This window comes from Panulirus ornatus, chromosome 66 (assembly GCF_036320965.1).
Source record: "Panulirus ornatus isolate Po-2019 chromosome 66, ASM3632096v1, whole genome shotgun sequence".
Lineage (NCBI taxonomy): Eukaryota > Metazoa > Arthropoda > Malacostraca > Decapoda > Palinuridae > Panulirus > Panulirus ornatus.
In genome coordinates this window covers 18,819,845-18,843,131 of record NC_092289.1, presented here as the reverse complement: position 1 = coordinate 18,843,131, position 23,287 = coordinate 18,819,845, and the positions used below count along the sequence as shown (strand labels likewise).

The window sequence follows — 23,287 nt, the reverse complement described above, 5'->3', positions numbered from 1 at the left end:
GTGGAAAGATGGAGTGAGAAAGATTTTGTGATCGGGGCCTGAACATGCAGGAGGGTGAAAGGAGGGCAAGGAATAGAGTGAATTGGATCGATGTGGTATACCGGGGTTGACGTGCTGTCAGTGGATTGAATCAGGGCATTTGAAGCGTCTGGGGTAAACCATGGAAAGCTGTGTAGGTATGAATATTTGCGTGTGTGGACGCATGTATATACATGTGTATGGGGGTGGGTTGGGCCATTTCTTTCGTCTGTTTCCTTGCGCTACCTCGCAAACGCGGGAGACAGCGACAAAGCAAAAAAAAAAGAATGTTTATATATATATATATATATATATATATATATATATATATATATATATATATATATATATATATATATATATAATCGTCATTTCCCGCGGTAGCGAGGTAGAGCTAAGTACAGAGGACTGAGCCTATGGGGATAAATCTTCACTTGTCCCCCTTCTCTGTTCCTTCTTTTGAAAAAGTAAAAAAAAAAAAGAAAAAAGTAAATAGAGGTTAGAATTCCAGCCCCTTACTCCCTCCCCTTTAAGTCGCCTTCAACGACACACAGGGAATACGTGGGGAGTATACTTTCTCCCCTCTCCCCAGGGAGATAATTGAGGAGGTAGGGAGATAATTAGGTTGGTAGGTGATAATTAGAGTTAAGCAGAGATGGTTACGGTGATGGTTGAATCATTATCAAAGTGGTGCATAGATAAATAGGGTGATGCATAGATAATCAAGGTAGTGGGTAGGAGTGGCGAATAGATGATTAGGGCGGTGGATAGATAATTAGAGTTGTGATTAGATGACTAGGGTGATGGATAGATAATTAGAGTGTTGAATAGATGATTGAGGCGGTGGATAGATAATTAGAGTGGTGAATAAATCACTAGGGCGGTGGATAGATGATTAGGGTAATGAATAGATGATTAGGGCGGTGGATAGATAATTAGAGTGGTGAATAGATGATTTAGGGTGATGTATAGATAACTAGAGTGGCGAATAGATGATTTAGGACGATGGATAGATAATTAGAGTGGCGAATAGATGATCAGGGAGGTGGATAAATAATCAGAGTGGTGTATAGGTAATTAGGGTGGTGGATAGTTGATTAGAGTGGTGCATAGATTTGAATCAGGGTGGTGGATCAATAGTTTAGATAATGGAATAAGAACCATTGATAGTCACCAGCCACTTCTGTGAAGTGTGACGTCAAGCACATATTACATTGTGGTATTATGTAATGATGGGGAGAAAAGGGAGCCCGTGCTCGTGTGTTCGTGTGTGTGTGTGTGTGTGTGTGTGTGTGTGTGTGTGTGTGTACGTAATGACGTGGTTTTTCCCATAGGTGCTAGCTGTTGCCTAAGCCTCACTATATTTCGAATAGTATGAGAACTCATCAAAAGAAAAAACGAAATGAATAAGAATAATGTTATTTAAGATACAATGTTCCCTAATATCATCGTTTTTCATCAAATATCATCGTTTTCATCAAAATGAGCGATATTTTATGATCACGAAATTGATTGAATTCTTGGCTTCGTCACCCTGGACTTTCCCGACATCTTCGTATTAATACAGGGGGTCTAGGAAAACCGCCTTCATTCCTCGCTGGACGTTGTCGCACCTAACTACACTTTCAGACAACGTCATCAGGTCAGTATAGTCTCAACTACCATGGTTCTTTAATTTGTTTATGGATGGGGTGGTTAGGGAGGTGGATGCAAGAGTTTTGGAGAGAGGGGCAAGTATGGAGTCTGTTCTGGATGAAAGGGCTTGGGAAGTGAGTCACAGGGTGGTGGAGGGGACGAGGGTTCTGGGTGCGTTGAAGAATGTGTGGGATGCGAGAACGTTATCTCAGGGAGCAAAATTGGATATGTTTGAAGGAACAGTGTTGGAAATTAAATGTTTGAGGACAATATGTGGTGTGAGGTGGTTTGATCGAGTACGTAATGAAAGGATGAGAGAGATGTGTGGTAATAGACAGAGTGTGGCTGAGAGAGCAGAAGAGGGCATGTTGAAATGGCTTGGACACATGGAGGGAGTGAGTGAGGAAAGATTGACAATGAGGATATGTGTGTCAGAGGTGAAGGGAAGAAGGAGAAGCAGGAGACCAAATTGGAGGTGGAAGGATGGAGTAAAAAAGATTTTGAGCGATCCGGGCATGAAAATGCAGGTGGGTGAAAGGCGTGCAAGGAATAGAGTGAATTGGAACGCTGTGGTATACCGGGGTCGACGTGCTGTCAATGGATTGAACAAGGGCATGTGAAGCGTTTAGGGTAAACCATGGAAAGGTCTGTGGAGCCTGGATGTGGAAAAGGAATTGTGGTTTCGGTGCATTACACATGACAGCTAGAGACTGAGTGTGAACGGATGTAGGGGAGGGGGATGCTATTTTCTCATGTTACGAAAGCTTTCTCATTATTAATATTTTCTATATTTTCTTTGTGTCAAAATTTGGCATTTGTCTGCTTGCACCTCATTTCTTTTGTGCATTGCACTGTTCTTCTTTTCACAGAGAGAGAGAGAGAGAGAGAGAGAGAGAGAGAGAGAGAGAGAGAGAGAGAGAGAGAGAGAGAGAGAGAGAGAGAGAGAGAGAATTTCTACGGACCGCCTTTTACGGGAATGTAATGTTGATTCTTAATATTGCAGGTTGCTCAGCAATGCAGACCAATACATTGATCCTGCTTCTGTTTGTGATGGTGTTGATGACCGCCGATATGGCCTACGGTGAGTGACGTTAGTGCACACTGATTGACCTTAATGACTGACCGCATTTCATAATGACTCACCTTAATACAGAGAACGAGATTGGGTAGATGAAGAGGGACTTTGGTGCATGATCTTTCAGGCAGTGTAGTTTAGGGATGACCCAAGTACATGGTGAAGTGAATTTAATGCACAGTCGATAGTCTTGCTTTATGATGTTGATAAGTAAACTCTATGACTGCTGGCTGATTTCAGTGCGTGGAGAGCGATCTCGGTGGTGAATGAACATGTTTACCAAATGGCGTCCTAGCTACGTCTCTTCGTTGTATATCAACTGACTGTTATATTTCTCTCTTGTGTTCTCCCCTGATGATGTGATTATTACACGAAAGTGCACTTGAGAACTTATTGTGTTTCATTTCCCCGTAGACTCTAAGGAATATGTATATATATATATATATATATATATATATATATATATATATATATATATATATATATATATATATATATATATATATATATATATATATATATATATATATATATATATATATATATATATATATATATATATATATATATATATCCCAGTGCATGCGTTAATACGCATATCGGATCGCCACTAATCTTTCTAAATTACTATTCCTTTTCAGGCAGTTTCTTGTGCAGACTCAGAGGTGGTTCCTGTGAGACGGTCAGGACCTGTCTTTTTCAGCTAGACCCAGATGTGCGTTGTGGTGGAGGGACATTCTGCTGTGTGGCTGGTTAGCAATGACATAAGGAGGCGCAGTGGGACACGGGGAACGAGACGAGACCTCTTGCACCATCTTGGACTATGTTACATCAACCTGTTACATTATGAATCTGTTTACGTGTTACACCTGTTACATATTGAATCTGTTACGTGTTACACCTGTTATGTTATGAATCTGTTACATTTGCTTTGCAATCCTCTCCTTCTACTGCTCCTAAGACGACTGCGTGTTTTATTTTTTCTCAGGAAAGGTCAGACCGCTTCGTTTGTACCTTTGGCTCTAAGTGATGTGATGTGTGTGTGTGTGTGTGTGTGTGTGTGTGTGTGTGTGTGTGTGTGTGTGTGTGTGTGTATCTATGTCTATTGTTCCCAAGAGGCCTTGCATCATCAAGAGTTCAAGTTTTCCAGTTACTATGCTTATTTTCAGTGATTTTCCTTGTCCCTCATTGTTCCCAGCGTGTGTCTTGATGGAAATGTTCATTAAAAAGAAAAAAAAATGAACTTTTTTCTCTCCTTTTCGAGGTGAATTCACCATTATTTTAATGAGATACGAGTATATAAACGTCTGGAAGTGCCAAAGGTGTTCGGTACGAGTAGATGAAATCAAATTCTTGACTCAACACCTCTTCCCCATCTTGCTGCACATTTAAACACGACCCTTGGAAGTTCTGGAAAATTGTTGTTTTCTCTCTGTATGGTCAACAATTTCTTAGAAGTGCTACTATTGGATGACTATTATGTAAATGCTTTTTTATTTACCCTTGATCATTCCTTATCTGGAAATCTGTCTCATACCGCCTGGTACCCAGAGATTAAATGAGAGTCAGAACTAAAATGAAATAACGTCAAGATTGATACGAAGGAAAAAAAAAGAATACCGACAATGACAATAGAATGATTATCCCTAGTGTAAAAGAGACTATTTCTACCTAGTGTTTTCAGATAAGACCCTCGCCAAGGAAACACAGTATAGTTTGTGAGTTCACAGTGGAAAGGAAGACTCCATAATTCTGAGCCATGAACCGTAATGGTATGACATGCACGTCTCTCTCTCTCTCTCTCTCTCTCTCTCTCTCTCTCTCTCTCTCTCTCTCTCTCTCTCTCTCTCTCTCTCTCTCTCTCTCTCTCTCTCTCTCTCTCTCTCTCTCTCTCTCTCTCTCTCTCTCAATGGACATCACCACAGGGGCGCAAATCCGAGACGACTCACATGAGGAGCTATCCATTACTCACCAGACGGATCATGGATGAGAACACAACAAGAACTTTGATCACATTCGACGAAAGAAAAAGAGAAGTATATGAAGCCACAGACACCAGAGAAAAAGACATCTAAATCTGTCATATACATCATAGCTGCTGTAATACAGAATATATATATATATATATATATATATATATATATATATATATATATATATATATATATATATATATATATATATATATATATATATATATATATATATATATATATATATATAATACAATCTATATAGATATATTCCTATGAGCCCATGGGGAAAATGAAACACAATAAGTTCCCAAGTGCACTTTCGTGTAATAATCATATCATCAGGGGAGACACAAGAGAGAAATATAACAGTCAGTTGATACAAAACGAAGAGACGTAGGTAGGACGCCATTTGGTAAACATGGGATTGTCCAAGACAGACAACGAGCGTATCATAAACTTCTTATGTGGACAAGAAGGTGAACTGTTTACAAATTTCATCAACAATAAAGTCATTCAATTTGTATAGACCTTCACTGATATTAAGATTTACCAAATGGCGTAGTAGACCAAGGCGCCAACCAACAGTGGCTCGTACCTCCACAAGGTCATACCAAGTGCGCCACAGTGTTCATGCGAGGCCGGGTGGCTGGACAGCGAGTCTCCAGTCTTCCACAGGCGCCGGTGTATGACACACAGGTGAGAAGCGTAGCAGCTCTACCCACGGCAACCATGCGCGCGCGCGTGTGTGTGTGTGTGTGTGTGTGTGTGTGTGTGTGTGGGTAGATAGATATCAATCCTCAAATTTTTTTTATATATATATGTTTTTGCTCCTTAGTTGGCTTAGATCTACTTGAATTAAGGAAATATGACCTCAGAAACGTGTGTGGAATACTTGAAGGTGTTCATTGTTTTTCTTCGTTCCACTGGGTGGTTGGTGATGACACCTGTCAGTTGATGGTTTCAGGGCTGAAAATAACCCCTTAATCAACCAGCTCTTTCCATGGGTCGTTGACGTAGATTCCTTGAACAGCCACACACACACACACACACGCGCGCGCGGGTTTTGGCTTAAAGAGCCTTTCTTGTGTCCTGGATTGTTGTCGTCAGGAAAACTAGAGACAAACCATTAGCTTGTTTCGAGTACGCGAGGCAAGTCATGACTCACTCTATTGATGTATTACTCAACGACCGAACTCACTTCAGTGTCACGAAGAACGCTAGACATTCATAGTATCTCAATCTAGCGTCTTACTATCTCAATCTAGCGTCTTACTATCTCAATCTAGCGTCTTACTATCTCAATCTAGCGTCTTACTATCTTAATCTAGCGTCTTACTATCTTAATCTAGCGTCTTACTATCTTAATCTATCGTCTTACTATTAATCTAGCGTCTTACTATCTAATCTAGCGTCTTACTATCTTAATCAAGCGTCTTACTATCTTAATCTAGCGTCTTACAATCTTAATCTAGCGTCTTACTATGTTCTTTGGGGGATGGTGGTGGGGACCACTGTGTTTGTTTAGCGTCTGATGAGATCTGTCCTCTCGACAGAGCCCACGAGATGATGATGAAGATGATGATGATGATGATGAAGATGATGATGAAGATGATGAAGATGACGGCCAAGACGAATGCACTGCTGCTTGTGTTGGTGGTGGTGGCGGCCATGGTGACGCTAGTGGAAGGTGAGTTTCGTGTCTGGGGGAAGAAGAAAGGAGGAGGAGGAGGAGGAGGAAGTGGTGTGGTTAGGGCGGGTGTGTGTGACCTAAGTGGTAATTTCAAGACAGCGTGAACGATCTCAAGGGGTCAATTCACGCGTTGACGTCCCCTTACTGTATATATCCCCCTCCCCCTTTTCTTTAATGACTGCCATTATCACTGTCCATTTTTGTTTTCATTCATCAGGGGACGGGCAAGAGTGTTTTGAGAGAGAGGGAGTTTGTATCCCGTCAAAGTCTTGTGTGGGCACAGTGGTTCAGTCTGACTGCTCCTCTCCTCTGGCATGCTGCATTGGGTTGGTGTCATGAAGAGAATAGCCCATCCTACCTTCCCTACGACTTCTGTAGATACTGATTATACCACAACAAGAACAACGAGAAAATTACTACTACTACTACTACTACTACTACTACTACTACTACTACTACTACTACTACTACTACTACTACTACTACTACTACTACTACTACTACTGCTGCTGCTGCTGCTACTGCTACTGCTACTGCTACTGCTGCTACTGCTATTACTACTACTACTACAGTAGGAAATGGAGGAAGGAAGACGTAGTAAAGGCTCATAAAGCTAAGCCATTCTAAACGTGATTGATTCTCAAGTTTTGTATAATGTCAAGTGGAAATCCATGCTTTGTGGGGGAAGGAGGAGGTCTTTCCCTGTCTATCTCCAGTAACTGTAATGAAAGCTTATTCATGAAACTTAAGAAATCCATGATCTGTTTTTTACTAAATTCCTTTCTATCCATCTATATATCTATTTATTTTATTTATTTATTTTGCTTTGTCGCTGTCTCCCGCGTTAGCGAGGTAGCGCAAGGAAACAGACGAAAGAATGGCCCAACCCACCCACATACACATGTATATACATACACGTCCACACACGCAAATATACACACATATATACATACCTATACATCTCAATGTATACATATATATACACACACACAGACATATACATATATACACATGTACATAATTCATACTGTGTGTGTGTGTGTCTGTCTGTATGTCTGTCTGTCAGCGTGCGTCTTCCTCACAGACGCTTGAGAGAAAGCGACCCACAGACCACCTTTAACAAAGGAACTAGTTTCGTGTCCTTGGTCCTCGGGCAGCGGCGTTGCCTCACAGGGAGGGTCCTCCGCCACCACTGCAATCTTTTCCTAGTGTGGCTGGTGGGCCGTGAGCCACAACAGGAACAGGGGGTCTGACGTCAAGACCTCGCGAATGTAAACCAGTCATCATCGTTATCTAGTATTTGTCTGTCTGTCTCTCTCTCTCTCTCTCTCTCTCTCTCTCTCTCTCTCTCTCTCTCTCTCTCTCTCTCTCTCTCTCTCTCTCTCTCTCTCTCTCTCTCTCTCTCTCTCTCTCTCTCTCTCTCTGTGAATACATCAGCACCAACTTTTTCTTTCGATTTTTCTGTTGTCTTATAAGGCAACAGAGAAACGCATTAGGACCTCACGACTAGGAAAAGATGTGAATGGGGTAACGTTTATAGAGTATCAGTCTGTAAATGTTTATATATATATATCAGTTTATATGAATGCAGTTCCAGTGCAGTGCGGTATATATATATATACATCGTTGAATGTTGAGTTCAGAGTGATCTTATCGTCGATGAGGCGTTACCTAACGTACTGTAAGTAATCAACGAACAGACAACTGCTTGTTACCTATCCTGGATGTATATATATAAAGCGCAGCGGGACGATATTTACTTTCCACTCTTCAGCCACACGCCTCTCCGCGCACACTAAACGGTAGAAGCTCATGCTACTCTGAGTATATATATATATATATATATATATATATATATATATATATATATATATATATATATATATATATATATATATATATATACACATATGACCTTGGCTATAGCGTTTCGTTACGGTGTATTCTTCCATTGAATATAGATATGTTCCTTTTTTCCACATAGGTTGAGACACAATGAAGAACAGGTCTGCATTACTGTTGCTCTTGGCGATGCTCTTGGTGGCAGCGACCTTCGTGCATGGTGAGTGAACCTTAGAGTGTAGTATCTGACCTTTTCCAAATGGTCGCTGACCTTTAGCGTGTGTGTGAGAGAGTAACTTTCCGTCCAGGTGATTGTCCCTGTGCCGTTGTATGTGACCTCAGTGCACTTAGAGTTCCCTACTAAGAACTTTTTTTTTTTTTTTTGCATGACGTAAATTGGGAGAATCGAGTTACCCTTCGTGTGAGGTACAGGAAGGACCAGTGACCTTAGATATGACGGTGAGTGACGCTTTACATGAGTTACGTCGATGCAGGTGGAAGGACATGAGTTAACTTTGATGATAACTGTGATGTAAAGGCACCAAAGTGTATACCAAACTTGAATTCAGTACTTGGTAAGTGACCAACGTACAATATGAGTGAGCAGAGTGAATGGTGAGTGACTTGATTATATAATGACCTTATGTCGGCCTCAGTGAAGTTTAGTGACCTTAGTATCTGGTAATTGCTGACCTTGGTTTTGCAGTGACCTTAAAAGTTTCGTAAATAGTGCAAAAGGGGAACTTGATAAGGCCATTACGAACTTGAGTATTGGGTGAGTGACTTAGTTAAATGGTGGCTTCTTCTCATGATATGGTACTGAGTTTACATATGAAATGGCCTTGGAGTTTACCGAATTTAAACCAATGGTAAATCTACCTAGCAAGGTCAATTAGGTCATTCAACCTATGGTGCGTGTAAGACTCCTCCTCCACACGGTTTAAGCGTCAGTTCATCTCAAATGAGAGGATCAGACGACATTTTTTTTTATCTTTTAAAAGGTCCATCCTAATTAGTTCTACTCTCTCTCTCTCTCTCTCTCTCTCTCTCTCTCTCTCTCTCTCTCTCTCTCTCTCTCTCTCTCTCTCTCTCTCTCTCTCTCTCTCTCTCTCTCTCTAGCCCCGCAAGACTTTACAACTCTCACATCGTGACTGCGTGAGAGGATCGACCGATGCCCTGTGTATGAGGACGACATCCTACCTCATATCTCTATTTCTTTTTTTCCCTCCCTCTCCCAGGCAAGGCGGTCCTCATCGGCTGGCAGGCTTGCTGGGACGAAGGAGGTGAGTGTGAGAAGATGTCTATATACGACGCCTTTATCTACGTTACCCCTAACAATGTCTGTAGTCCAGGGTATGTGTGCTGCCTTCGAGACCATAACTAGTGAGGGTGAAGTCTGCTAGGATCACCATTTCTCGTTTTCCTTCATCTGCTCTGGATTTAGATTATAAGATAATGTGAATTTTATGATTATATATATATATATATATATATATATATATATATATATATATATATATATATATATATATATATATATATATATATATATATATATATATATATATATATATATATATATATATATATATATATATATATATATATATATATATATATCTTTTTTTTCTTTTTTTTCTAAGACTTTGTTTTTGTTTATTAAATAAACTTGTTAAGGACATTTGTTGACGTAGTTTCATTGACTGTCCCCCTAAAGGATATGTACATATCCTGACTCAGTGGAAGTTCATTGAAGTCCATCTTCGTCTACAATAACATCACTGAAGTGAGTATGGTTATCTGAGGAATTAGGGATCAGGTATCTGTTTCTGACACTCTTATTACCATAAACTCGAACGTAACATCAAAACTTGAGACATTTTCCATACAGGGACTTGGATGCTTCGGAATACAGCGGGCACGTCATCAGATGCGTTTTATTTAATGGGGATTTCAAGGGAGTTTTAGACAAAGGCGAACTGTAGGAGTTTCGACTTTATTCTGTGTGCATGCATTTTGAAAGGAACACTTCAGAAAACTGTTCATTAAAAGAGCCCAGTTCTGTTTGTCTTATATATATATATATATATATATATATATATATATATATATATATATATATATATATATATATATATATATATATATATATATATATATATATATGTATGTATGTATTTAAACAAGGCCTGTGATGGAGCAGCTAGCACCTTAACTTTATGACTGAGGACAATCAAGAATGCACAAGTCTGAAGCCAATGGAGGTCTGTAGACAGTAGAATCGTGAAGATAACAGAAAAAGTCTGAAGTGGTCAAGTGATCATTTCATCTGAAGTTGGCAGCATCTAGACGCTCTCCCTCGCCCATCGTCATTACTGGCAGCAGAGGTGACCCGCGGGGCAAGATTCCGCTGGGCAGCACAACCCCTTTGCAGTCTTGCCAAGGGACACAGATACCATCAGGACACACCTCGCCTGACCGGCCTAGATAAAGAGAGACGAACTTTTCAGGTGGTCGGAGAAATAAAGATTGGGTGGGGTTGTGTTGAGGTGAGGTGGGAGGAGGGAACGTGCTGAGAGAGAGAGAGAGAGAGAGAGAGAGAGAGAGAGAGAGAGAGAGAGAGAGAGAGAGAGAGAGAGAGAGAGAGAGAGAGAGAGAGAGAGAGAGAGAGAGAAAGAGAGAGAGAGAAGAAAACGAGGTAAGGATAGCTGATATTCAAAATGCACTTGATCATCTATATTCTGGAGTCTCCACGTGATGAAATATACATATATACGAAGGGCTTCTTTTATATGGTGACCTTATATATATATATATGATGACCCTATATGAAGGTCAATGTATGCTAGATATATGATACTAAAACACCAGCAGACTTAAGTTGATGTGCTATTGAGTAAATCCACTCACTTACCAGATATTAAGGTCACCATTACTAAGGTCACCAGGTAGGTATTAAGGTCATCTTCCTGTATATTCATGGCGTGCTAAAGGCACTTGCTATGTCATAAGCTAGCTATAGTTCTGTGTCCAGGTCTTCATGTTTAGGAGCGTCGTCAACTCGGACCTACATCTGTAAAGGTCAGCGAAGCGGTAAGACATCTTGCAGTAAGGTCATCTACCATACACCGTCAAGTTCAAAGGTCATCATTCACTAAGGTTATTCAGAGTAAACTAAGGTCATCATTCACTGAGGTCATTCAGAGTAAACTGAGGTCATCATTCACTCAGGTCATTCAGAGTAAACTGAGGTCATCATTCACTCAGGTCATTCAGAGTAAACTGAGGTCATCATTCACTGAGGTCATTCAGAGTAAACTAAGGTCATCATTCACTCAGGTCATTCAGAGTAAACTAAGGTCATCATTCACTCAGGTCATTCAGAGTAAACTGAGGTCATCAATCACTAAGGTCACGTCTCATGTAGTACAAGATCACTCCACTGGCGTTCAAAATGCTAAACACACCAAGGTCACTACACGCTAAGGTCACGCTCAAGATGTAATAGCGGACGCATGCGATGCACTAAGTTCACTCACCTTCCACTAAGGTCACCCCAAGCACCAGCATCGTCATCATCACCAGCAGCAGAAAAGTCTTGACCTTCATTGGCGCACAATCTGTTGAAACCCTAAGTTCATTAACTACCTCAAGAACCCTGAAGTTCTCGAGGGATCTGGTTCTTGATAACTGGTTTCTAGCAACAGATTGAAAACCTGGCGTGTCTCACAGTCGCTCTCTAACAGGAGGGATACACCTGCAATTAGCATCTAGCAAGAGAACATGTGTGGGGTTTGAACAAGCTTAAAAAAGGATTTAAGATGAGAAAATCCTTTCTATTTTTCCCTTCCACTTTTTCTGGGCACACACTCACACATACACACACACACATACGTATATGTATGGACGGATAGTTCAACGTAGGCGAAACGACATTTAGCAACTCAAATGCCTTATAATGATCACTGTAATCAATACACTCCGATCCTTGAGATTCTAACCTTTGTAAGTCGGTGGAGATAATTTTGAATTCATCTCTCGTTGTCCCTCTCTGCTTGACGCTGGTTAAGCGCGACTAAGACAGGTTCTTAATACCTAACTCGAAGGCAAGTCTCGCTGCTCCCCACACCAGACACCACCAGAAGAAGCAGCTCGATGCCCGCTGGGTAAATATACTTCAGTAATCTGTAATCACTTTACCGCCACTTTAGCGACTGAATTAGTCTTATTTCTATGATCTTATTTCATTAGACGGATGATTAGAACGTCCCTTCTTCGAGTGTAGCTTATTAAGCCATGATAACGAACTGGTAACTAGAAGGTGCATTTCTAAGAACACACACCCCGGTATCTTTTTTTTTTTTTTCTCACGCCACCGGAGACAATAATTCTGGGAACATCAGACTCAGGTGGTCGAAGGTTGAGACATCATCCTCGCCCTCAGTATTCCGTAGACCATCTCCTCATTACCAAGACCACTCATAGTTTACCTACATGCCGTAGACCATCTCCTCATTACCAAGACCACTCACAGTTTACCTACATGCTGTAGACCATCTCCTCATTACCAAGACCACTCACAGTTTACCTCCTTCATCACCATGTCCATAGACGGATTATACTACCGTAGTGACGTTTCAGATTTCAGCGGGTTAACACGAACTCACTGTAAAACCACAGACGTAGATAACAGATACTCCTGCCCAATTGAAGGTCGTGAAGTTCAGCAGGATCGTGTGAACTACGTTGGCATGACTACTGCATCGCTCAGCACAAATAGATAACCGTTGCATACGCGACGATGACCCCCCAGCCAGAGGAAGTGTAGAACTCCCCCACCCAGGCCGTCCGACGTAAACTGGTCATTACAGATGTGAAGGAAACCTCTGCTCGGGGGATCGGCAATGCAAGTTCAGCAGGAATCAGTGGATGTTCGTTTGAGTGTCGGAGGTGAGGGCTGGCTGGGATGCGATGCTCCCTCCGTGGCGTCTCGGCGAAAGTCGAGGTCCGCCGTTATCACGAGAGGAGGAGGAGGAAGACGTTCCCACAACAGATCCAACGAGAGAGAGAGGGAGAGAGAGAGAGAGAGAGAGAGAGAGAGAGAGAGAGAGAGAGAGAGAGAGAGAGAGAGAGAGAGAGAGAGAGAGAGAGAGAGAGAGAGAGAGAGAGTAGAGTTTGTACGAAGGAACGTATGAGGAAACAAGTGAACGTACGTGCTAAGGGTGGGCTGGGGTTGGGGGCGGTGGGCGACTGATGTAAACAGACACTGATGGTGAGATTCACTTCGGCTTCTCCTGCTTTAAGCTGTGTCCTCTTCTTACCCCCCCCCCTCTCTCTCTCTCTCTCTCTCTCTCTCTCTCTCTCTCTCTCTCTTGCACTCTCATCATGACCTTTTTAGCCTCCAGATGTGTGGCCTTCCCTTAACCTCCCCTTCATTTCTACCGCCTCACCAAACCCTTTTCCTCCCCACTTATCTTCCCTCCTTCCCTCCCTTTCCGTACCTCAAGTTTTACCTGCCCTCAACCGCATCTTCCTACCCTTCTGTACATACACACTCATCCTCCCTTGATGGATCTTGGTGTGTGTGTGTGTGGCTTTACACCTCCTGCACTTCTGCCTCTCCTCCTGCATTTGTGACCCACCTCCTACACTTGTCCCTTACCTCCTACACTCGTCCCCCGCCACGTACAATTGTCCCCATTTCTCCTACATTCGTCCTCCACCACCTACACTCGTCCTACACCTCCTACACTCGTCCCTCACCTCTTACACTCGCACCTCATCTTCGTAACGCGTCCCTCACCTCTTACACTCGCACCTCATCTTCGTACCTCGTCCCTCACCTCCAACACTTGTTCCTCACCGTCTACAGCCTCCGCGCCTCTCGACACAGTTCCCACTCCGAGCCACGGGCGACGTGTGCACATACCCCCTCGTAATTCCCTCAGTTTTCACTCGCCAGCAATCCTTCTCCGCCTCCCAGGAATCCGACGAACTCGTGGCGACGGACATCACCTGAAGCTCTCGTGGATCCTGTGATCCTTTCCCGCCACAAAGCTGGCCTGGGGCAGATCTGCATAAGGGATCAGGGCTCCTTGGAAAGGGCTGTAGGGAAGTGAGAACCAGAATTAGGAGGGTTATGATAAGGGTTCGAGCGCTCTAGGAGGTCGATGAATACACCCCTAGCTCTCTAAGGAGGTGCATAGGAGGCGGACTTAGCAGCGTATGAGATCTATAAAAAAAAAAAAAAAGTAAAGAGGAGGATTGAAGACTTTAGGACGTCTGTGAAAAGTCTATTAAAAGAGGATCGAAGTGAAACAGGCAGAACAGATGACGACCTCTGAATGAAGCGAAACTCTCTTGAGAGGAGAGGAATATGGAAAATCAATATTGAAATCAACTTTAGATTATTTATCGCTTTCATTTTTTTTAGAAAAGCTCTACGTGCTAAGTTTGGTGATGGTTCGAAATTCTTGAATATCGAAATTTTACTCCAGTGGTTTTAAGTCTTCTGTTCTTTAGCAATTCAAACCAACGAAGCTACAACGAAATGACTCATTTTTCTTTCATTAGTGTATTCAACCGCAAAGAACTATCACTAATTACTGTGAAATAGATATGTTTTTAAACGAAAACATTGTTATTTGTCACCGCATCACTCAAGCCAAGAAAAATCCAATACAATTGAACAAAAAGATAATAACGGTAATCTTAGTCGACCACAAAGAGGAAAAGAATCCTAATAATGTTCATTTGGCAGCCTATGGTGCGACCAAGACCTGGAGGCTATCCTGGGAATGCAAAAACCTGGTCGTGTTAATCCTAGGAAATCAAAGCTTGTTAGTCGTAATCCTAGGAAACCAAGACTTATTAGTCGTAATCCTAGAACTCCAGATCTTGTTAGTCGTATTTCTGGGACACCAAGACGTCACTGTTGGTCATCCTGGAAAACGATATCCTGGTGGAGGTGATCCTGGGAAAAGCACAAAAGCATTAGGGTCTGAATCTTTCATAGGCGTTATGATCTTCAAGCTCCCAAGTCGCGGGGATACACAAACGAACACAGACACACAGACATACAAACAATTAGACAAACATAAAAGCAATTAGACAAACATACAAGCAATTAGACAAACAGACAAGCAGTTAGACCAACTGACAAGCAGTTAAACAAAGACACAAGAAGTTACACAAACAAATAGGAGAAATACAAACACAAACAAAAAATATATCTCACCTTCTAGAATAAATTCAATACTGCAAGAAGAAGAAAAAAAAATTATTTCACTGACATACGAGAAGTTCGCGTGGATTCCCAGCCAACGACCCAACTCTGGAGGACCATAAAGATTACGCTGGATTTGCATATCATCAACACATTTATACCTACGGTTGTGGAGGCTCTAACCCCTTGATGGGGGTGTGTCCCTGGGCTGCAATGACGTGACCGTTGACCTAACCCTTATGGGGATTTTAGGTCGTCACACGCCAGGGTCGTTGTGACGTGCTCATGGGATACCTAAGGGTCGTCTTGACGTGCTCATGGGATACCTAAGGGTCGTCTTGACGTGCTCATGGGATACCTAAGGGTCGTCTTGACGTGCTCAAGGGATACCTAAGGGTCGTCTTGACGTGCTCATGGGATACACCCAAGGGTCGTCTTGACGTGCTCAAGGGATACCTAAGGGTCGTCGTCACGTGCTCAAGGGACACACCCAAGGGTCGTCGTGACGTACGCAAGGTTGGGAGAGGTAGTGAGAGTGGCAGTCTTGGTGTGGCCATTGTCTCGGGTTTGTGAGGATGCGGAGTGAGAGTGGTGACTCTCTCTCTCTCTCTCTCTCTCTCTCTCTCTCTCTCTCTCTCTCTCTCTCTCTCTCTCTCTCTCTCTCTCTCTCTCTCTCTCTCTCTCTCTCTCTCTCTCTCTCTCTCTCTCTCTCTCTCTCTCTGATGGCCAAGATGGAGCCCTAAACATCTGACGTCCCGAAGGAATGTCCTTCTGTTTCTCTGGCCGTTCCCCCCCCCTCACGCCCTACCCTCTTTCCCACCACTGGGAATAAAAATTTCCCTCCACTGGGAATAGATATCCCTTCCAACCCTCCCCCCTTCCCTTCTCCCTTTAACTCCCTCGCTGTTATTCTTCCTTTACCCCTCACCGTTCCTTAGCGCCCCTATCACTCCCCAACCATTCACCCTCATCCTTCCTCCCCTTCCACTGAAAGAAAATGACCATCTATCACTCTAACTACTATTGTTATGATACTTTCAAATACCTTCCCCTTTCCCATACACTCGTCCCTCCTTTCCTATCCTTTCCTTCTATGCTACTGGCTCCTCCCCCTCCCACCCTTTCCACCTATCCCCATCCCGCGTCATCCTGTCGTCTGTTCCGATCTACAGAGTCCTCCTCTCTACCCCCCCCCCCCCCTGTTCCATCCACCTTATTCCATCTTTTCCTTCCAGAGTTCCCATTCTCTTTCCTACGTCTTTCTGGTTGTGGGGGGGCACCAGCCTTGCTGAGCTAAGCTAATCCGTATCAGTCTAGCTGAGCTAAGCTGATCCATATCAGTCTAGCTGAGCCTGGTTAATCCACGTCAACCACCTGTCAGCTATGGGGGATATGTTCACTCTTGTATGATGTAACACTCTCTCTCTCTCTCTCTCTCTCTCTCTCTCTCTCTCTCTCTCTCTCTCTCTCTCTCTCTCTCTCTCTCTCTCTCTCTCTCTCTCTCTCTCTCTCACACACACACACACACACACATACAGAAGCCTACGTCATTTTCTATCTGAATTCTTTTCCATCTTAACGCATATGAAGATAAATGACCAGAAGGAGGAGAAGGGGATAGAAATATAGAAAAAGACTAATATGCGTCTAATATGGTGAAAGTCTGACTAAACCTATGATAAACATGATGTGCTGTAGGGAAAACGGACTTACACTTATCATTTCGCTTTCATAACATTGATCTGATGCTTTGATTTGCAGATGAGGCAGTTTTGGTGGTCGAAAAAAAAAGAGAGAATGTAGAATCAACTGGAAAGAACTCGCCATGCAAAATGACAACTTGAATTAGTAATTTAAGGAAGATAACCCGCCACAAAGGAGAACACGGAGGCTACATAAAGTGACCAACCCTACCCCCATTTTTTCTTTTAAAGAAAACCATATGAGTCAACTGGTCTTCTTCAAGTCCCTCAAGAGTGAGGAAGATGGAAGGCCACGGAGGAGACCCCGAGCTGCCAGGAGCCACTGTGGAATACTTGATGGATGTAGGGTGACCCGCGCCTTCCTGTAAGACCGTACGTTTCCAGTACACGAGAAAGAGAGAGAGAGAGAGAGAGAGAGAGAGAGAGAGAGAGAGAGAGAGAGAGAGAGAGAGAGAGAGAGAGAGGAGTACGTCCCCAGCTCTAGGAATATCCCAGATGCTATCAGGGCTACGTGCCCACCTCCAGGGATATCCCAGATGCTGTGGGGCAGCCCACAGCGTAGCGTCTCACTCAAAAAGGTTTGGGTTATGACCTGTTCACGTATTGAGGCCTAAGTCAAACAGATATACGAGACTGAATTCAGATGGTATCACATGAGTTTACATGAGAAGGACAGACAACAGGAAGCCAGACCGGCACACCACTGGGTTGTATGATACAAAAAAAAATCTAACGACAAGAAAATGCCAGAAGAATGATCCCTCTTTTTTTGTGGTCGTCGCTTTTATCCATGATTTTGAGGACTACAAAAGCCATCAGGTGAGTTCCATGACTTGATCTTTCCCGGCGTTCCAGGATTGACAGAGCTCATGTCACATACTAGCTGGTTTCGTAGAATTTCCATTCCAGGAGATTTCCATGGAGTTCCAGGAAGCGCACAGGATGTAATCCAGTCTGATAATCTTCCAGGATCTTCTTAAGTCTCACAGAACCCAAGGCGGTCGTCATTCACATCAGTATGCAGAGGTAGAGGAATGGCTGGAAAGGCTGGAATGTTAAAGCAATGGAGATACTGATGTCTTGCGCTCGACTGGAAAAAGACTGGAAAGAGTTGGATGCGGAGGTATTTCATGTTGTGGTGAACGTCTTTTTTTTTTTTCATACTTTTTGAGACATTTTGCACTTGTCATCCATCATCGTAACCCACTTTTGTTTCCTCGATTCTTGTAAGGAAAAAAATATATCCTTTTCTATTTGGTTGTCACTTTTTTTCTCTCTTATGAATGGCGCTGTTACTACTGTGCTTCATTTAAATCATTTATCATGACGATTGCTATATTATATTGCTGAGTCCATCATTGCATATGAGTGAGTGTATCTATCTATATATCTACATATATATATACATATATATATATATATATATATATATATATATATATATATATATATATATATATATATATATATATATATATATTTATATATATACATTGTCATGTACTCTCCTAAGATCTTGTTTAAGGGTATTGGATCACTAACAATCGAATAGTCGTTTCCCTGTTAGGGTCGATCATAGCCTTGCAGTTAGCGTTCCCAACTACCAAGCAAATGGTACGGGGCTCGAATCTTTGCATATATGTATATATATATTATCATGTACTCTCCTAACATCTTGTTTAAATTTAAAATCTTGTATCATTTTGTCGTCCATACTACGCACTACTGCCTCCCTGCCACGTTGCAACTAGCTCGTTCTGCGTTCATTCAAGTCCTTGTTGCTTCGTCTCACTTTGACTGAGACAAGCCGGGCTTCATACCCCCTCCTTATATATCAGTGCCGATGCCTTCCACGGCAGTCTCAACCCAGACGGCATCCTGAGGTGTAGTGGCTCTTCCCCGAGGTGTGCTGGTGTGGTAGGGGAGCGTAACGATTTTTTTATGTAAGTTAAGCTGCCTTTGTGGTTAAATGCACTTATGGTTGTATTAACATAGTTTTATGTTGTGTGCTGGGAAATAGCTTTTTCATTTGATTTGTGGTTAATTAGTTATTATACTTGCTGTTACTTCTATGTTTGATTAATGATACTGATCATTATCAACCTGGGCTCATTCTACACCTGTAATTTTTCACAATCATTTATGACGGGTCTTCTACTCGCACTATAACCTAGACTACAGTGCTCTATATCGACCATCACCTTCATTACTGTGAGAGCTAGAGTCGTTATAACGTGTATATATATATATATATATATATATATATATATATATATATATATATATTGAGAAACTGGCATATGATAGAGTTGATAGAGATGCTCTGTGGAAGGTATTAAGAATATATGGTGTGGGAGGCAAGTTGTTAGAAGCAGTGAAAAGTTTTTATCGAGGATGTAAGGCATGTGTACGTGTAGGAAGAGAGGAAAGTGATTGGTTCTCAGTGAATGTAGGTTTGCGGCAGGGGTGTGTGATGTCTCCATGGTTGTTTAATTTGTTTATGGATGGGGTTGTTAGGGAGGTAAATGCAAGAGTCCTGGAAAGAGGGGCAAGTATGAAGTCTGTTGGGGATGAGAGAGCTTGGGAAGTGAGTCAGTTGTTGTTCGCTGATGATACAGCGCTGGTGGCTGATTCATGTGAGAAACTGCAGAAGCTGGTGACTGAGTTTGGTAAAGTGTGTGGAAGAAGAAAGTTAAGAGTAAATGTGAATAAGAGCAAGGTTATTAGGTACAGTAGGGTTGAGGGTCAAGTCAATTGGGAGGTGAGTTTGAATGGAGAAAAACTGGAGGAAGTGAAGTGTTTTAGATATCTGGGAGTGGATCTGTCAGCGGATGGAACCATGGAAGCGGAAGTGGATCATAGGGTGGGGGAGGGGGGCGAAAATTTTGGGAGCCTTGAAAAATGTGTGGAAGTCGAGAACATTATCTCGGAAAGCAAAAATGGGTATGTTTGAAGGAATAGTGGTTCCAACAATGTTGTATGGTTGCGAGGCGTGGGCTATGGATAGAGTTGTGCGCAGGAGGATGGATGTGCTGGAAATGAGATGTTTGAGGACAATGTGTGGTGTGAGGTGGTTTGATCGAGTAAGTAACGTAAGGGTAAGAGAGATGTGTGGAAATAAAAAGAGCGTGGTTGAGAGAGCAGAAGAGGGTGTTTTGAAATGGTTTGGGCACATGGAGAGAATGAGTGAGGAAAGATTGACCAAGAGGATATATGTGTCGGAGGTGGAGGGAACGAGGAGAAGAGGGAGACCAAATTGGAGGTGGAAAGATGGAGTGAAAAAGATTTTGTGTGATCGGGGCCTGAACATGCAGGAGGGTGAAAGGAGGGCAAGGAATAGAGTGAATTGGAGCGATGTGGTATACAGGGGTTGACGTGCTGTCAGTGGATTGAATCAAGGCATGTGAAGCGTCTGGGGTAAACCATGGAAAGCTGTGTAGGTATGTATATTTGCGTGTGTGGACGTGTGTATGTACGTGTGTATGGGGGTTGGGCCATTTCTTTCGTCTGTTTCCTCGCGCTACCTCGCAAACGCGGGAGACAGCGACAAAGTATAAAAAAAAAAAAAAAAAAAAAAAAAAAAAAATTGAGAAACTGACATCCGTTGAAACTTTTTCAAAACTTACGGTACTTTCGCACTTACAAGGTCTAAATTTGTCCTAATTCTTTCAAAAACGTTGACTTGAAAGTCATAGAAAATTACCATAGGTCGTAACAAAGTTATGAGGGGAAAATATCCTCTTTTTTTCCTCTTTTTTTTTCTCCTCAGGTAAAAGTTTCTCAAAGTTATAATCTACTTGCGCTATCAGAAGTCTTTAGGTGCGAACTTTTACTATATTCTTCCATCATTTTAGCATAATGGAGTCTGACGAAGGGAGCTGGAGATATGCCCCTCTGTGTCTGACCTGTCTTAGCGTTAGTTATAGTTGGTTTAAGACTCAGAGTCGTAATCAACTTTCCAGCATCTATATCTTTTTCTCCGTTTTTGCTGTATCTGTAGAAATATACGAGTAATTCTGGGAACTATATTTCGTCTCCATATGATCTAGAGCCAAGAGCTCTCCGGAAGAAAGACCCAAGGAGGTTATGAGCTGAGTTATAGAGCTCCCATAGTTATAAGTTTATTTTCTTCAGTGTGTAATTCATCGTCATCCATTCCACTTGATGACATGTATATTATTTTCAATATAACTCTTAGAGTTATGCTCATTATTTCTCAGGACAAGATTCTTCTATGAAAATGTCTGTAGTTATGTCTGTGTTTTTAAGAGCACTAGGGATATGTGCTCCCATAGGCCTGGTAGACGACTGCAGTCTTATAAAACATATCTTTAGGTAGTTACATTTCCCCGATTGGTTTGTGAACAAAGCTTACTGGAAAGCACTGAGACATTGTATGTTTCTTGTTACAAAAATGTGACAAATAAGGATCTCTAAATGTTTTGTATTGCCCTATTATCCCAACTTAGCTAATCTATGTTCTAAAACCAGTGCTTGTAATTTTGGTTTCCAGTGCAATAACACCATCAGTAAGACCTTACTAAATAGTAGGCCAAATCATGCAACAGTTGGGAGTGTTTACGCCACCAGATTCAAGGCATGTAAAGATATTCATACAGGCCATACAGGAAAAACTGTAACGAAGAAGTGTTATTGGCACCGTCATTCAGTAGGCAGGGATGACCACAAAAATGCGATCGCTAAACATTGTCATGAAAATGATCACCCCAGAGATCTTGAAAATCCCGTTATTTATATTTGTGATGAAAATGATCACCCCAGAGATCTTGAAAATCCCGTTATTTTATACCCCTCTACTGATTATGACACACGCAACGTTAGGAAACGCTGAGGAGAGCGAGTGTTAAGGAGAATTCAAAGACTCTGTAGAGAGCTGGAATGAGAGTAATGGAGGAATGGTCTGAAGGTTTATGACGGTGTTATAGAACCTACTGTATTTGTTCCCCCTTTCCCTTCAGACTCTCTATATTTTCGATATCCAAAGGATCGTATTTCATCCTGTACCAAAAGGATCTGAGATGGGATTCGAACTTCTCCTTTTAAGACATAGTCTCTCATGGAATCATTGTCTCCGTTAGGAGCAAGGAGAGACTTGATATTATCTAATGCTTCTTCTTCCATATTCCAGTCTTCGTAAGGCATTCAACTCTCTTCAAGAGGAGTTGAACCGATCACTTATCTGGTGCCCAAATACTTCAAAAAAAAAAAAAAAAAAGACGATACGGTCTTGGGAGACAATTTTCTGGTACGGGCAAATTGCATGATGTTCTGTTTCTGTTCATGAAAACTTCCTGGAAGAGCCAGATCGAAGAATCAGAGTGGGATTGATGAGCTCTCTCTCTCTCTCTCTCTCTCTCTCTCTCTGGAACGTGCGTCTTCCTCCGGTCCCGCTCCTTTATCATACCGCCTTCTTCCCTCCTTTCCCCGTTATCAAAGCTCCCTTTCACACCACTTTATTTTATTTTCCAGCTCGTATGAACACTGCCATAACCGCTTAACCCATTAAGACCTTCTCTCCTCACTATGTTCCAGCCAATTGTCTCTTTCCCCTCACCACTCTCAGACCAATCGTCTCTCCCCTCACTATATCCATGCCAATCGTCTCTGCCCCTCTCTCTCTCTCTCTCTCCATTATCACGCATTGTCTCTCCACTCCATCATCATCTGAACATCCATAGCGCACCTCCACACTCTCAGCAGCTTCCCCACATAAACCCCAACACACTTCACACATCTTGCAAACCCAATAGTCTTTTTACGGGGGGATGTCATCGAATCCACTAAAACGCGCGCGCGCGAGCGTGCGAGAGAGAGAGAGAGAGAGAGAGAGAGAGAGAGAGAGAGAGAGAGAGAGAGAGAGAGAGAGAGGGGTGGAGGAAGGGAAGGGGAGGGATAAAAAGCTCAGTCGATCCGCTTTCTGCATCAGCACCTCAGCATAGCCAGTTTGAGAAAGGGAGGAGGACACACAAGCGACATCTCCTGGTTCACACTGAACTCTTCTCTCCTCGCTCACCTCTCCACGCGTTTAGCCACTCTCACCACGACTCCTTGGGCCCATCAGTGTGCCTCCATTCCTCACCCAAGGCAATTATAGACTTTTGT

The 23,287-nt window shown here is 42.4% G+C and overlaps 2 long non-coding RNA genes across 3 annotated transcripts; both read left to right on the top strand.

Annotated features, from left to right (window-relative positions):
* Positions 1 to 1,581: 1,581 nt before the first annotated feature.
* Positions 1,582 to 4,214, top strand: LOC139746712 (uncharacterized). Its single transcript, XR_011712202.1, has 3 exons — positions 1,582 to 1,660; positions 2,657 to 2,734; positions 3,370 to 4,214. It is a non-coding gene; the product is annotated as an uncharacterized lncRNA (long non-coding RNA).
* Positions 4,215 to 5,087: 873 nt separating this feature from the next.
* Positions 5,088 to 9,734, top strand: LOC139746709 (uncharacterized). 2 transcript variants are annotated; one of them, XR_011712200.1, is made up of 5 exons: positions 5,088 to 5,400; positions 6,258 to 6,391; positions 6,612 to 8,196; positions 8,379 to 8,456; positions 9,475 to 9,734. It is a non-coding gene; the product is annotated as an uncharacterized lncRNA (long non-coding RNA). The 2 variants fall into 2 exon arrangements; XR_011712201.1 differs by lacking the exon at positions 5,088 to 5,400 and adding an exon at positions 5,457 to 5,853.
* The last annotated feature ends 13,553 nt before the right edge of the window (positions 9,735 to 23,287 follow it).